At 34.1% G+C, this 16,047-nt stretch overlaps 2 long non-coding RNA genes across 2 annotated transcripts; one reads left to right on the forward strand and one right to left on the reverse strand.

The window, feature by feature from the left end:
• Positions 1–8,911: 8,911 nt before the first annotated feature.
• LOC131006874 (uncharacterized) lies at positions 8,912–9,609 on the reverse strand. The gene is made up of 2 exons (XR_009095801.1): positions 9,226–9,609; positions 8,912–9,109 (listed from the first exon to the last, which is right to left on the reverse strand). It is a non-coding gene; the product is annotated as an uncharacterized LOC131006874 (long non-coding RNA).
• Positions 9,610–13,382: 3,773 nt separating this feature from the next.
• On the forward strand, positions 13,383–14,573 carry LOC131006875 (uncharacterized). The gene is made up of 3 exons (XR_009095802.1): positions 13,383–13,499; positions 13,800–13,875; positions 14,411–14,573. It is a non-coding gene; the product is annotated as an uncharacterized LOC131006875 (long non-coding RNA).
• Positions 14,574–16,047: the final 1,474 nt, after the last annotated feature.

Consider the following 16,047-nt stretch of genomic DNA (forward strand, 5'->3'; position numbering starts at 1 on the left):
ACAACATGTGTCTTTTGTGTTGCATTGATGTTTTCTATTGCATCAACTAATGAGTAAGGTTTGTTCTACTAAATTGTTGGGTACCGGCTGAACTGATGTATGGGGGGATGCACCAGCAGGCTATTTTTAAAGATTAAATAAAATAAACTTCTTTCGTTGATTGAAGTTAGTGGTGTTGGTAAGATAAGTTGAAAGAAGATGCAGACTGATACTGATATTGTTTCAGTGGATAACTTCAGTATGAAGAACAAGTCAACAAACTGATAGTTCAATTAAGGCTTCAGTTTAATCAGTTGTAATTCAGAGTGAATGTTATAAATCTTACTTACTACCCAAAGGTTTGTCAGTTAGACTGATAACACTTGGTGCGCGGAAACGATTTTAAAGAAATAACCTTTAGTGAATCAGATTGTCAATTTTAAGGTTTCTCTTTTCAAGTTAACAGCTTCAGTATAGAAGCTTTGTGCACAGACATAATATGAAATACTGAAAGCAGTAAATGACACAGAGAATTTTAACGTGGTTCGAAAAATCCTTTCCTACATCCATGGTCAGTTGATCATACTATAATCGATTACACTTGTGCTTACGGGTGCACAACAAACCTATCAACTGAAACAACTGTTTCAGTACCAACATGCTAGGTTGGATTTCTCGTCTCTTTTCTCAATCTCGCAGATTAGATAAGACTTCACTCGTCTTGCTTGCGGGGGATGAGAACTCTTCGAGTTTAGACAACCGTCTAAAACTCTATCACTCAAACACTCTTCTCGCTCAGTTGAAAAGGGGTTTGAAAATCTCCAACTAGAATTACCGAGAACAGGCTCTCGAGTAATCAAGGACTAGGCTAAGGATGTATGAATATGATTGCCTAGACACTTCTAAGAGAGTGTTTATAAATTAGGAGAACTAATTTTTACAACAGGATTTACTCTCTTCTTCGATTCAAGATTGATTGCTAAGTAAGTGGCTGACTCGATATTTTGGTAGAGCTTCAGCGTAAGTCTTTGAATCGGTGAGGTTGAAGGTTGTTCCTTGAGCTCTATTTATAGGCGAATGATGAAGAATAGATCCGTTGGAGGAGGTCCTTCTTCAAATTCTTTCATTGACACTTGATTTGATCTGTGCTCAGGGTCTTCGTCCTCTATCTCATTTTTTGCCGAAATGGGTATAGTCTTCAGTCCATTGTATTCTTCTGATCCTTAAAACAAGTCTTCAGAGAATGTTTCGACTAAAGATTGCTTCCACATTCTAGTACTAGTCCTTCATTTATAGTCGCAATTACTTCAGGTGAACTTCAGTTGGTCAGTCTTCCAAACTTCAGTCCACTTTCTTCAGTCAGTTCTTCATCAGTCTTCAGTCTTCTAGCTTTGCCGCTTTAGTCTAACTAGAGAATGAACTATAACATTTGAGTTTGAAAAGAGTCTAGTCTATAAAAATAAAATCTAAGGGTTTTGGGATCATCAAAACAAGGTTAGAATATTTCTTCTATTTTCCAACATCAATAGTCTTTTACATGCACTGTCTAATTTTTCCTCCGCTTTTTTGACGGGCTTTTCTTGCAGTTTTCATATTTCCTTTGTTCTTTTAGACTTTTGGAATGTCTTTTATTCTAGCTTTTGTCTTTTAGACTTTTGGACTACCTTTTGTTTTTCCTTTGGTCTTTTAGACTTTTGAAATGTCTTTTGTTTTTCCTCTAGTGTTTTAGATGTAGATGCTTTGACTATATACATGACAAGCCCAAGTTTGTGCTCTTTTTCTTTGTTGTATCTAGGTCTAGATCGAGTCCTTTATGTATGTTTTTGCTTGTTTTCATGTCTGGGAGGACATTTGTTTGGCAGAGCCTCGTGGATGCTATAATGAGCAAGATGGAGTAAATTTGATAAGAAAAGGGAAGACACCTCAACGATCAAGTCTAACGAAGCCTGCAGGTTGGATGCAATCCAAAGATCGAGAGTCACATTTGCTGACCTACTGGGCACGATGTTGATCAAGTAGGTAGTACCGCTCAGATGAGGAGTTCTATCCAGTCCTGGGCAGTTGGAGTAGTTTCCGGGAGAGAGTGTTGCAGCCAAGACTATTTGCCGCTGACCAAGAGGTTGGCCTAACTTACGCTCGAAAATCAACATCCACCACGAGAGGTATCGAGGGCATGTAGAAGGGCAGTATGAAGGCAGAAATGGTGAATAGGGAATGATCCATCATGACCAGGCATCCGGGGCTAGATGCTGACGTGGCAGATCCGATGCATGAAAGAAGATGTGCGGGAATATTCATTTTTCCATGCGCTGAGCGGATTTGATTAAAGCTTGAAGATATGCACGGATTAAAGGGTAGAGTTTTATCAAAGGTAGAGTCATTACACTTGTGGACTCTATCTCAGGCAGAAGAAGAACACTCCAATTGGAGTTGAACTCTCCAAAACCCTAGTTGTGTGTTGGTCTTTGGCCCACGCCTGGATCTCTATATATACATGTTGCCATTTTATTTTATTTGTGGAAGTGGAATTGATAGGGAGTACAGTGTGCACGAAATAGAGTAGGGCTAGTACCAAAACTATTCTTTATATTTTCTGCATTTAGTTTATGTCTAAGTCCCGGTTTGGGCAAGACATTTAGTTTATGCTTTATGTCGGCAGCGTAGCATCCTGCCCATTTTTCCCGTATTAAGTAAGTTTATTTTATTTATTTCCATGTCTTATTTATCTTTTATTTTGCAATTTATATTATGTCTAGCTAAGTTTATAAATTTGGGCAAGGCATAGATGATATGGATATGAACTTATAAACTCGTGAGGTTTAATTGTGTGCGTGCTGTGTTCCCGAAGTGCTGGACATTATAACTAAGTGCCTAATTCGACTTTATTAGTTAATAGGCCATTAATTAATTGAGTAGACTTAGATCACCAATAAATCAAGATTATAGGGTGTGTACGATCACAGTGGGTCTTGAGAGTATTTGCGGGCACATGAGGTTGAAGTAGACCACGGTCTGCCTAAGTTCAATATCGGGTCTATCTAGGGCTAAATGTTTCTCGATTTAATTGCATGCTCTGAGGTGTCCTATTGCATGGTTAGGTCGAGATAGTTTAATGGTATAGGGTGTCCCTTATCTTAAACACACTTAAGGATAGATTTTCTTAGATGATGGAAGTGCACGTGACAAGTGAGAATGGGGGCACAGGCCATTGGTAAGTTATAACCGGTAGACATAATATTATAATGAATATCTTGACCAAGGAGCGAGTGTAAGAGATTATCCACAGATTCAACGTCTTGATCATATTGCCTTTTATTATTGATATTTCCGTTCAGTGTTTTCAGTTTATTTAGTTATTTCAAGTCAATTTGAGTTTAGTCCGAGAGGTGTTTCATGACCAGGACGATAGTCCACCCACCATTTTCTTATTTTTGTTTGTGATAAGAGACAAGCTGCACCAACTCCCTAAGAGATCGACCCTTGTTTACCATTAGGCACTACGCCTGTCTTGGGCAAGGTTATAAATTTATTTGTACGTTGACCAATACGACAACTTCAATTAAAATCCGAAGTACGGTCGCGTCAATACAATATGATTGCCTTTGATGTTGTCGTACATGTTAGATGGAGGTTTGTAGTACGGTCGCGGCAATAATTATTTTGCAGTTAACATAACATAATAATGAATAAACTATAAAAGTAACATACATATACTAATATGCATGTATGCATTAAGTTACATAACAATATGCATAATAAGTTATTGATTCAATACATTCAATACACGTGTTTATTGTAATACCCCAGTATTACCGAATTTGATTTACTAGCTGCATTATTATTTTATTAAATGGGGCTTTGCATCATATATCGAACAATAATTTATCCCTCATAATTTTATCAATGATAAATCAAATTAAAAATTTGATTTATTAAGAAATTAGTGATTCGATAAAGCGAGAATTCACTATTCACACACAATTTCAAACGTTGGAGTTTTTAATTGAAATTTCATTGGTGCATTACTCACTTTTAATCTAGACTATTAAAACTCGCAAATGAGAAATCGGATTTTGTTAACTACATCTCGACTAGCCGGACGTTAAAACTTCGCGAATACTTTATGTCATGTCACAACTTTATGCCTTCTAAATCAAAGCTTTTCACCCATATCTCTTACACACATCCTCTCCCTTAAATCTCTCAACCTTTACATGAAATCTCCCCTAGTATATCTAGCACATGTCTAAAAACATATATGTATATGTATGTGTACACACATATATATATATATATATATATGTATGTATGTACATCACCCATCAACTTTTCGACGACAAGAAGGAAAGAAAGGAAATGAAGCACCTAGCTATCATCTCCTCACTCCTACACATGCAAAGTTTACTGACAAAGAAAGAAATGGAGAAAAAAAGGGGGTCATCCCTCTATTCCTCTCTGCTCACTCCTACGCTACAAAATGAGGAAAAGAGTAGCAGACCATCATTTCTTTTTTGCACCTAATATGATGGAAAACAATACATATCTCTCTTTCTTACTCATTACCTCTCGGCCTTAATCAAGAAACAAAGGAAAAGAAAATTCTCTCACTATCTTGGAGAACTCTCGGCTTACCACCATTGGAGAAGGAAGAACCCTTCTTCAAGCTTTCTCAAGGGGGGAAGCAAGCTCATCTATTTTATCCTAATTCCACCAAGAGGTAGGTCTCATCTCCCTTTTCAAACCCACCTATGGTTTTCATCTCTCTAAGCATATTAGAAATGTGAGATTGTGAGAATGGAGCTTAGTTTGTTTTTATATAGTTACATGTAGTTGGTTGTGATGACCTTTCTCAATAAAAATAGGAATGTCATGCTTTACTAATAACACGTAGAAACCCTTGAGGAAGAGAGTCAGACGTGATTCATGAAAGGGGGAGAGTGATGATTTTCCTTTTATTTGTCTTTAGTTGCAAGAATGACATGTGTTTATATTTGTCAAACTTTTACAATCCTCTGTCGAATGACTTAAAGAAGATGATGATATCTAATCTCACATACTTACTAAGGAAACATATATATATATATATAGGAATTGGTTCAATTGAGATTTATATATATATTGAGATTTTGAGATAAATGAACATATAAGTACATTTTGATGAACTTGTCAATTAATTTTTATGAACGCGCGTTGGTCTGGGGTTCAATCCCTACAAGTGGCGTGTTTTTTAAATATTTTGAGATTTTGAGATAAATGAACATATCAATAAATTCTTTGAACATAACCAATATAACTGATGAACATATGAATCTATTTAATTTATTTAAAAAACACGCCACTTGTAGGGATTGAACCCTAGACCAACGCGCGTTCATAAAAATTAATTGACAAGTTCATCAAAATGTACTTATATGTTCATTTATCTCAAAATCTCAAAATATATATAAATCTCAATTGAACCAATTCCTATATATATATATATATATATATATATATATATATATATAGGGGCGCGCTCCAATGAGACCCCCTATTTTTCGTGTAACATGAGTACAATGAATAAGACATATAATACTAATGAACAAAACGTATATCTAATTAACAAGATATATATACTGATGAAAAATAAAATTTAAAAAATTCGTAATGAATAAGACATAGATACTGATGAACAGGCCGTATATACTGATGAACAATGCAGTATATACTGATGAATAACAAAATTTAAAATATTCTGCTCCCTCCAGGATTCGAACCCTGAGAAAAAAAATCACCCTTCAGATACAATATCAGTCATAGGATTGATAAAATAAATGCACCAGATCGTGCCCTAGATCTCACTAAAATTAGGGGGTCTCATTGGAGCGGCCCTATATATATATATATATATATATATATATATATATATATATATATATATATGAATGAGATCATATAGATCCCAATGCTTATAATAGATCCCTAGATCCAAATCTTGACCACACATTTATGACATGTGGCGCATCAAGATGGTGACACGTGGCAAGGAGCTTCCAAACATTCCAAGGCAAAATCTGGAGGGGTAAAATTGGAATGTAATTTTCGGATTTAATAATTAAAAAAAATATATATTTTTTTAGATTTTCTCAAAATAGATATATTTTAGATGCATATAGTTTCACACAAAGATGCATAAAGTTTTCACATGAAATGCATAACTTTGAACAGAAAAATGCATTTAATTTTTCCAGTTTTGGTATTTTCACCACCCCACCCCATACCACCCCCCAATCCAGCCCACACCACCCCCCAACCCTCCCCATTACCACCCCCCAAAAATAGGCATGTTTCACATGCATATAAAATCAAACAAAAATGCATAAAGTTTTCACATAAAAATGCATTAAATTATACAAAAAATGCATTTCATTTTAATAAATCTGGTAGTTTCGCCACCCCACCCCCACCCCACACCCACCCCATCCCCAAATTTTTTTTTTTTCAAAAACTGATTTTCTGATTGCTGGCCCACCCCCACCAAAATTTTTTTTTTTATTTTTTTAAAAACTGATTTAAAAAAAAAAAATTTGGGGGGTGGGGTGGGGGGTCAGTGGTCAGAAAATCAGTTTTTGAGAAAATAAAAAAATAAAAAAAAAAATTTTTTGGTGGGGGGTGGGTGGGTGGGGGGTAGGGGTGGGTCAGTGGTCAGAAAATCCGTTTTTAAAAAAATAAAAAAAAAAAATTTTGGGGTGGTGGTGGGGGGGTAGGGGGTGGGTGGGGGTGGGGTGGGGTTCAGGGGTGTGGGGGGTGGGGTTGGGGTGGGGTGAAATCTTATGCATTTTTATATGAAACTTTATGCATTTTTATATGAAAGTTCATGAATCTCGTATGAAACTTTATGCATCTAAAATATACCTATTTTGAGAAAATCTATTTTTTTTTCGAAAATTTCATTCCAATTTTACCCCTCTCCAGATTTTGCCTTGAAATGTCTTGCCACGTGTCACCATCTTGATGCGCCACATGTCATAAATGTGTGGTCTAGATTTGGATCTACGGATCTATTATAAGCATAGGGATCCACCGGAACCCAACCATATATATATATATATATATATATATATAGGGGGTCGCTCCAATGAGACCCCCTAATTTTAGTGAGATCTAGGACACAATCTGGTGCGTTTATTTTATCAATCCTATGGCTGATATTGCATCTGGAGGGTGATTTTTTTTTCGCAGGGTTCGAATCCTGGATGGAGCAGAATATTTTAAATTTTGTTATTCATCAGTATATACTGCATTGTTCATCAGTATATATGTATTATTCATTACGAATTTTTTTAATTTTATTTTTCATCAGTATATGCATCTTGTTCATTAGATATACGTTTTGTTCATTAGTATTATATGTCTTATTCATTGTACTCATGTTACACGAAAAATAGGGGGTCTCACTGGAGCGCGCCCCTATATATATATATATATATATATATATATATATATATATATATAGGGAGAAGATCCATGAAGTATACTAAATAATTTGAGAATGAAGAATTAATCATAGCCCTTAGATTAATAGAATCTAACGGTCCATATCAATCATTTTAAGTATCATCCGATTTATAAGCTAAGGTTACTAAAGTAATTTTGTTTTTATATGTAACCGTCCAATACATTATATGCATTGACCATATCTCATTATTTTAGGAAGTTAGATTCCATATTTTTTTATTGCGTTGATTTTTTTAATATTTTAATTGCTTTCCATGTGTTCTGAACATAATCATGATAATGAAAATTGATTTATTGTGAGATTATTTAATGTCTCTCTTTTAAATGCAGCCAATATAGTAGTGATATTCGATTAAAAAAAATGTATTTTAAAATTATTATTTGTTAAATGCAGCGAAAATATCTTTCAAATGTAGACGTATGTCACCGTGAACAAAAAAAATTGAATATTTTATTTACATATTCGCTATTTTTTTACGTTTATTTGTATTGTTTTATGCTAAATATTTTATGTTATCAAGAAAATTTTAAATATTTTATTTAGATGTTCGTAATTTTATTTCGATTGTTCGAAAAATTCTATATTAAATATTTGATGTTATCAAGAAAAATTTAAATATTTTATTCAAATGTTCGTAATTTTTTTACATTCGTTCGACATATTTTATGTGGAATATTTTTTGTCCAACAAGAAAAATTCAAATATTTTTTTTAGATGTTCGTACTTTTTTTAAGCTTATTCGAAAAAAATTATGTGAAATATTTATACATGCAAGAAAATATTCAAATATTTTATTTAGATGTTCGTAATTTTATTACGATTGTTCGAAAAATTCTATATTAAATATTTTTTGTCCAACAAGAAAAATTCAAATATTTTTTTTAGATGTTCGTACTTTTTTTAAGCTTATTCGAAAAAAATTATGTGAAATATTTATACATGCAAGAAAATATTCAAATATTTTATTTAGATGTTCGTAATTTTATTACGATTGTTCGAAAAATTCTATATTAAATATTTGATGTTATCAAGAAAAATTTAAATATTTTATTCAAATGTTCGTAATTTTTTTACATTCGTTCGACATATTTTATGTGGAATATTTTTTGTCCAGCAAGCAAAATTCAAATATTTTTTTTAGATGTTCGTACTTTTTTTAAGCTTATTCGAAAAAAATTATGTGAAATATTTATACCTGCAAGAAAATATTCAAATATTTTATTTAGATGTTCGTAATTTTTTTACGCTTGTTTCAAATATTTTATATTAAATATTTTTACAATTCTCAATTAAATATCAATAATGATACTAATTTTTACTAGAATATTGATAGTTTATGAAGCTTAGGAATGTTAATCATTTTTTTTATAAGCCATATTATTATTATTTTAAAATGATTTGGTAAATAATGTAACTGCTAATCATACATTGTAATTACTGAAAATTCATGAATATAGTTTGCAATGAATAATAACAAATTTTCAATGAACAAATAACAATTGCTTAATGAACATAACACAATTATCGATGAATAAAATATTCAATCCAATGAACAAGAAGCTCTGCGACTAAATCAACAAATCACAGCATACATCTTCAAGTGCATCTCCACTGACTTCCAGGAAAACACGGCTGCAAATGACAAATCATGCACATTCAGCACAACTTGGTCGACGAGCCTCCGTCCACATCGTCTGGTTTTGGAAGATGGTAGTGGATTGTTCCCTTTCTAAAAGTTTCGAACATACCTCTCCCAATTTCGTCATCAAGTCTTCTAATCGTTGTTTACTCTTCTCCAAATCTCGAAGATACTCCAAATGGCGACTTCAAATCTTCTAATTCGCAGCGATGGAAGAGTGAATTTTCGAAAACCCTATTCGAGAATGGTTGAAACGGCGATAGTGAATTTCGTAGATGAAAGATGGATGGAGTGATTTTCGGAACTACTTGATTTACCTTTGTGGTGAATTTCCGAAAAAAACCCTCCGCATTCTGATTTGGTAAAATTCTGTAGTCCACGCAGTTTTCAGTTTTTATTTTTATTTTTTTCGAATTTATCTACACCATCCGATTCTTTAGATCTAAAGGCTTAGAATCATTCTCTATTCTTTTTTTAGGGGTTATTCTCTATGGATCCCTACCCTATATATATATATATATATATAGGGCCGCTCCAATGAGACCCTCTAATTTTAGTGAGATCTAGGGCACGATCTGGTGCGTTTAGGGCACGATCTGGTGCGTTTATTTTATTAATCCTATGGATGATATTGTGTTTGGAGGATGATTTTTTTTCGCAGGGTTCGAATCCTGGAGGGAGCAGAATATTTTAAATTTTGTTATTCATCAGTATATAGTGCATTGTTCATCAGTATATACGGCTCTGTTCATCAGTATATATGTCTTATTCATTACGAATTTTTTAAATTTTATTTTTCATCAGTATATACATCTTGTTCATTAGATATATGTTTTGTTCATTAGTATTATATGTCTTATTCATTGTACTCATGTTACACGAAAAATAGGGGGTGTCACTGGAGCGCGCCCCTATATATATATATATATATATAGGAATGGGATCATGTAGTATTCAATACTTATAATAGATCCGTAGGTCCAAATCTTGACCACACATTTATGGCATGTAGCGCATCAAGATGGTGACACGTGGCAAGGAGCTTCCAAGCATTCCAAGGCAAAATCTGGAGGGGTAAAATTGGAATGCAATTTTTTGAATTAAAAATTAAAAAATTATATATTTTTTTAGATTTTCTCAAAATAGATATATTTTAGATGCATAAAGTCTCACACGAAGATGCATAAAGTTTTTATATGAAATGCATAACTTTGAATAGAAAAATGCATTTGATTTTTACAGTTTTGGTATTTTCACCACCCCACCCCATACCACCCCCCAATCCACCCTACACCACCCCCCTGAAGGAATATTAAACGGAATTAATACTCGATTTGCCCCGAAGATCGTTTCTTGGATTATTATTAATTTATCATACAACGATTAATCCCTAACATGCCCCTATGAATTTAAGTGCTGCACGTTGGAGTTTAGAAATACCTGAAGAATTCAGAAGAATTCGTCAAACTCGCAGCTGAACAGACCAGTCAGCTTCAAGCCTTCGTTTGAAGCCTCAAACATCCTCAAATCCTATTTTGCCCAGAAATACGACTTCTTCGTCTTCGAGAGAGCTTTCTGTGGCCGCCTGTTTCGCTTGAATCGGAGTTCTGTGGAGAAAGTTATGGTCGTTCTCCCGAAACTGCCAGAACTTGATTTCCTCCGAAAATCTGACTCCAGCTCAGATCTTCTGAACTGTATCCCGCTCAGCTTTCACCGTTGGATGGACAATGTTCTATGAAATTCCCAAGGGAGAATGTGCCTACACGTTTCTGGCGCCTCTCTGCTCTCTCAAAACCCTAATTAATAAGTGTGTTTCCCTGAGAGCTGACAGCTGTATTTTATAATAAATAAAATACGGAGGAGGCGCAGATTAGGTGTAGGGGGCGTGTTCTCTCTTTGCTAGGGCTAGGAGACTTTGGGCCAGTCCAGGGACCAGATACAAGGAATAAAGATGGGCCTCAAATAAATTAATTATCTATGGTCAGGCCAGACCATAATTAATTTATAAATATTAGTTCATTCCACTAGAGAACCAATATTGACTTACCCCTTTATTGCCGGTGATGAGCCGGAGCTTGTATTTAGACTTATTAAATCCTCGTATTTAAAATATCCGACATCCATTAATTAATTAGAGCTCTGACAGCTTAAATTAATTAATCTCTTTATAATCCTTAAGCAGTACCACTCAAACCTTATTATTGCGCCTGAAATTAATCAACCTGCAGGGTTTAGCGCAATAAACATTATTGAGCTCCTTAAGGGGATGTCATTATCCTATACAGGTAATAATACAGATAATCAAATATCATATATTAACCGCTATCACCCAAGATACAGAGTACTCAAGTTACTATATAACTCTCACTCATAGTAAATCAAAGTGATAAACGAATTAACATATATATCTGAAATCTTATTAGTATTAAGATTTCATTAAGTCACCGAGATCTTGATTCTTCACTTAAGTCAGATAGAAGAATACATCTCACTGTGGTCCTATCAATACGTTATGACGTACCAGTATAGATAAGTAGTCAAGACAAACTACTTCCATCTATACCGCAGCCTAAACCGATGACTCGTCCTAAAGTCATCTCGGCTGTGATCATATTATATCTCTTAAGGTTAATCCAATTATATGGTCTTCGATCTGTGATCTACAACACACCATATAATCTACTTATATAGAGATAGAGAACATACATATGCAATCATGAACACAATTAGATAGGAGATTAAAAATAGTGAACTTAGGAAACATTGTATACAAGCATAAAACGTTCTTGCTTTCAGTATACAAATCCAACAATCTCCCACTTATACTAAAGCAAACTTTTAGTATACAATGCGTCTATTTACCAATCATCCTAACACCCCCAACCCTCCACATTACCACCCCCCAAAAATAGGCATGTTTCACATGCATATAAAATCAAACAAAAATGCATAAAGTTTTCACATAAAAATGCATTAAATTATACAAAAAATGCATTTCATTTTAATAAATCTGGTAGTTTCGCCACCCCACCCTTGCCTCACCCCCACCCCACCCACCCCCCCCTCCCAATTTTTTTTTTCAAAAACTGATTTTCTGATTGCTGACCCACCCCCACCCACCCCCCAATTTTTTTTTTCAAAAACTGATTTTCTGATTGCTGACCCACCCCTACCGCCACCCCCACCCCCCACCCACCCCCAAAAAAACTTATTTGTAGTTAATGTTTTATGCATTTTCATGTAATAATATATGCATTTTATTGTTCTTGATTATGCATTCTTCTTTTTTATACACACACATTTTATAATATTTTATTTTAGGGTATAGGGTTAGGGTTTAGTGTTTAGGTTTTTAGTGTTTAGGATTTAGTGTTTAGGGTTTAGTTTTTAGGGTTTAGTGTGTAGTGTTTTAGTGTTTAGGGTTTAGTGTTTAGGGTTTAGTTTTTAGGGTTTAGGGGTTTAGGGTTTAGTGTTTAGGATTTAGTGTTTAGGTTTTTAGTGTTTAGGAGGTTTTGGGTTTAGGGTTTAGGGTTTAGTGTGTAGTGTTTTAGTGTTTAGGGTTTAGTGTTTAGGGTTTAGTTTTTAGGGTTTAGTATGTAGTGTTTTAGTGTATAGGTTTTAGTGTTTAGTATTTATTTTAGGGTTTGAGTTTTAGTATTTAGGGTTTAATGATGTTTAGATTTTAGTGTTTTAGTGTTTAGGGTTTAGTTTTTAGGTTTTAGTGTATATAGGTTTTCGTGTTTAGTATTTATTTTAGGGTTTTGGTTTTAGTTTTTAGGGTTTAATGATGTTTAGAGTTTAGTGTTTTAGTATTTAGGGTTTAGTTTTTAGGTTTTAGTGTGTAATACCCCGTTTCCTCGAGCTAAGTTTAGAATAATTTTTGAACTTAGATTTAAGATAATTCACACCGGATTGAGAAAAAGAATTTATTTAATTCCAACAAAATGATTTACAAAAACGTTTGTAAATATTTTAGCTATTTAAATTTTTGTGCATTACATATTAATTTAAATATGAGCATGTGTATATGTGAAATATTTTACATATAATTAATATTTATTTTTACAAGATTTAAATTAAAGTCTATGATGGACTTTAATTATTTTATGTTTGAGCTTTATTTTTATATTGGACCCTTAAGTTAAAAGTACTTGATTAACCAAATGAAAGCCCAACCCTTCATAAGCCCAACCCACATTCTTCCTTGATATTTTCGTCTGCCACCACCGCCTCCCTGTTCTCTTCCTCTTCAATATATGTATCTCCCTTATTCATCTAATTCCTCACCCCAGCAACGAAATTCAAACAGAAAAATCACCAAGCCTAGCTCATCAAGCATCTTTTGCAGAAAACAGAAATCATTGAACAGAATACATACAAAAGGTTCCTCAACTTCTTTAACTTCAGTTTTTATATCAATATTCCCATATCACAGCATGATTCCAACACCAAATAAAACTTTCAAGTCATGCTTTGCATCATGATTTAATTGGTTATTTATATTTCCAATTACATGAGTAAGTCGAGTAAGAATATTGTTGGTGTTCTTAACTCAAAAGAATTGTTTTCATTTATTTATTTATTAAATTTTGAAACCCGGCGTGATGAATCATAGAATGTTAAGCACTTTACTGTGACTTGAGTTTAGATTAAAGAGACCTATTAAGAATAGATTTCTTGTAGGCTTTGAACGTCAGGAGGATTAGCACTGCTATTCCGATTCAGAGATAAGGTTAAACGACAGGCTTTGCCTAAACAGGTGGGCTTATTTTTCCAAATGTATGATTTAGCTATTGAGCTTAAATGTTCGTGAAATATAAACTGTTTATCCAATAAAATGTTTATGTGCACTCTGTTCTGTTTAATGCTCGCCACAACGAATCAATTGAGGTTCTCTTATAGCCTAACACGTTATTTGAGAATTATGTACACCGTTAGCTGACTCGGTGGGTTGATCTCCATTCGGGCACTAACTAAGAGGCGTTATAAGGGTGCTTGTTGGATGTGTTCCGAAGCATGTAATGAAAGGGCCTGCCTGGGTAGCGTCCCGAGGTCAAAAGTAAACTTGTCTGGGTTACGCCCTCAGTTCAAGTAAATGGGAGAAACGGATCCGTCGGTGGCTAAAAGGTCCGGGATCATAGCGAGTAACAGAAATGAGTGTGACAACTGCGCGCAAATTAAGTATTGTCAAGTATGATTGGATAAACTGCCCTTCAGATTATGAAATGTTTCAAAAGTTGCTAGCCCACTAAGTACATTAGTACTTAGCCTAAATATCTTCAAATGTTTTTCAGGTTAACGGCTGGTGCTGACGGGGCGAGCTGAGGCTAGGGTTCAACTCCGTGTTTTGACTTCTGCTGTAGAACTAGTTAATATATGTCTTTTGTTTCCTTAACTTAAGACCGTTATGTTGTGACTCTAAACAATATATATTTTGTTGAGCCGAGACTTTCAATTCACAAGTATTTCATTCTAAATGTTGGTTATCTGAAGCATGACACTAAACTTGTGATCCTGAAGTTGTTATGTTTGTTGATTGATTCGTATCACTTGAATACCTGTCTTTCTTCTTAAAAATGGGTTAAGCCCGATTGTTATCCCTTTCACTCGGGTTTCATGATCACTAATTTCTTAGCAACAAATACTGCAACTAACACAGGCAATTGTAGCAAGTAAAAAGTAACCGAGTATCGTATCCACAGGGACTGACACAACGAAACTACTTTAGCTATCTCCTAAATAAACTAAAATAGTAGACAGGCAAACGAAAATAAATATTGATTTACTAAAACGCAAATAACAAATAAAAACACTTAGGAAATTCAAATAATAAAAGACTCTGACCCCTAGGGATGTACTTTTACTAATTAACTACATGCATTTAACATATTGATTCAATTACCAATTTAATCCAACCCTGATGAGAGATCACAAAACTATTCACAAGCTTCTCTAACGAACACCTATGAAAGTAGATTAATTTACCCCCTTCACATTCAAGACTCCAAGGAATAAATTAACTCCCAAGCATACACAAATAATAGCTCCCTATAGTTTCACCTATCCCATTCAAGCGTCAAGGCTACTACTATAACATGCATTCCTGAATCGGCTGAACAATTATCGCATTCAAGTCTCAAACTGAACAGCTAGACATGTAAATTATTGGCCAAATAATTCACAAGAAATTAAGAATCAGGAATCATGAATCACAAGTTGGAGGGCAAATTGATATCAATAAATCATACACATATAATTAATCAGCTATGTACAAACCCTAGGTTCGGATGAAAGAACTAACTGGACATCATAAAATAAAATAAAAGCATAAATAAAAGAAAGCAATTGAAATAAATAAAATAGATAAAACCCGGAAGAAATTCTGGATGAACAGCTTGAATCTTGAATCTTACAGGAAAAGAAATCTAATCTATGAAAGCATTAAAATCCTAAGTCTAAAACTGAAAAATATGAAAAGAGGTAAAGAGATGTGAAAAGATGTGTCTAATAGGTCAGGGAAAGGACCTATATATAGGCACAGGAGATAAATACAGTGTAGAGCTCGAAAATACTGATAAAATCCGAAAATCCCGCAAAATCCCGAAAATTCAGAAATTCCCGTCGGACACTATTCACTGCTGTGCGCGACTTTCTTGTTTCGGCCATATCTTCCTCGTCTGAACTCGGATTTGCGAACCGTTTGCGCCTACGAACTCGTATCGAGACGAACTACAACTTTTATAAAGATCAACAGTCCAAATTCGAACTCCATATTTCTGTAAAATTCATCAAAGTACGAGAAAGTAACATATTTCACAAGATAAAACAATTTAAGCACAAAACAATCATCCAACACTCAATTTCCTATAAAATTAACATCATAAGAACACTAAAAACCATGGAAACATGAGTGTTATCAACTCCCCCAAAC

This window comes from Salvia miltiorrhiza, chromosome 1 (assembly GCF_028751815.1).
Source record: "Salvia miltiorrhiza cultivar Shanhuang (shh) chromosome 1, IMPLAD_Smil_shh, whole genome shotgun sequence".
Taxonomy (NCBI): Eukaryota; Viridiplantae; Streptophyta; class Magnoliopsida; order Lamiales; family Lamiaceae; genus Salvia; species Salvia miltiorrhiza.